Source organism: Ostrinia furnacalis, unplaced genomic scaffold (assembly GCF_004193835.3).
Source record: "Ostrinia furnacalis isolate ACB-3 unplaced genomic scaffold, ASM419383v2 OfSCF1598, whole genome shotgun sequence".
NCBI classification, from domain to species: Eukaryota; Metazoa; Arthropoda; class Insecta; order Lepidoptera; family Crambidae; genus Ostrinia; species Ostrinia furnacalis.
The window spans coordinates 149,598-151,248 of record NW_021131837.1 but is presented as its reverse complement, the minus strand read 5'-3'; positions in this window follow the sequence as shown (position 1 = coordinate 151,248).

Genomic DNA, 1,651 nt, shown 5'->3' with positions numbered 1-1,651 from the left:
TTTTTCTACATAATAAAATTGGAATGTATGATACATTCCAATAGAGAGTAACAATTCCGAATGAGGATAGATTAGCAGAACAAGATATCGCCCACAAAAATCTTCCCGAATTTTATACGGTGTAGAAAAGTCAAAATGTAATGGACAAGCTTCACATTTACCACGTTTAAAATCGCACCGTGTAAACGCCGCTCGGTCGGCCATTTCAGCGCTGCTGAATAGCCGAACCGTCCCGTTAATAACTTGCAAGTTTTTGCCGCGTACATCATGTGTAATGTCCGCTTATCGCCGTTATAGATGGACGTGTTATTCATTGGAGTGGACGAGACAAAAAAGGTGTACACACCGCCAGCAATAAAGAACTGAAATAAAGCTACGAAAAATTTTGGTCCTTTTCAAGGCGAGAGTGAATAGGCACTTACAGGGCATATTATGTATGTACCATCCTAGACTGCATCCCACTTAACATCAAGTGCGATTGTGGTCAAATAACTGCCTTGTTGTGCATAAAAAAGGTCCGTTTTCACTGAAAACAAGTGTCGTAGACTTCGCCACGGCATTTGCTGAGTGGGGTCCCGTTAGAGTGGGAATTGCGATTAGGTGGAACTGCTCAGATTACTCTTGTTTTTTTTCTTTATTACAATGGACATCACACCAAGACATACATATAGGTACATATAGACATAACAGTGGCACATCCTACTAATATTATACGAGTAAATGTGAAAGTTTGGATGTCTGGATGTTTGTTACTCTTTCACGCAAAAATTACTGAACGGATTTTGATGAAACTTTACAGTATTATTGTTTATAACCCAGAATAACATATAGGCAATTTATGACGATCTGTGACAAACTAAAATTCACGCTAGTGAAGCAGCGGGTAAAAGCTAGTTAAACTATACAAGTAATCACTAGTGTAATGTAAGGCAAACAATTAATAGTTTCATAATTCAATATTTACTTTAAATCACGTATCACGCGTTCAAGACAATGCTATTTATTTAATGTTTGAGTAATTGAGATTATCAGCGCTTATCAGAGCTTATCCTGATTGACGGGGTCGATGACCGATACGGGTACAATCATGTTTTTCAACAATGTGGTATACGAACTATTAATCGTAAGTAGTAGTACTAGTTTTTTGTGGCGTCGTTAGATTATAGAACGACTGCCAGCTTTCTTCTAAATTATTTTATTGGTTCTAAAGTAAAGTTCTAAAGTTGGTCTAAAGATACTACATTACAAATTTGAGGTGGAATTGTCAAACTGTTTTGAACAATTCCACCTCTGATACACTAAGGCTGGGTTGCACCATCTTACTTTAACTTTGACAAACGTCAAAAATCTGTCAAGGTCCATACAAATAGCACTGGTTATTGTTATTGTTACGGTTAAAATAAGATGGTGCAACTCAGCTTTAAATGTCAACAGGTGAATTTAGTAGATAGAATTCATTTTATTACGACGCAATAAACATTAAGACTGTGTTTAAATCTTAGCTAAAACTTAATCTGTAAAGCCTTGATTTTTTTTATGTAAGACAAGGTAGTTATTTGACCACAATCGCACCTGATGTTAAGTGGGATGCAGTCTAGGATGGTACATATCTGCCCTGTAAGTGCCTATTCACTCTCGCCTTGAAGAGGCC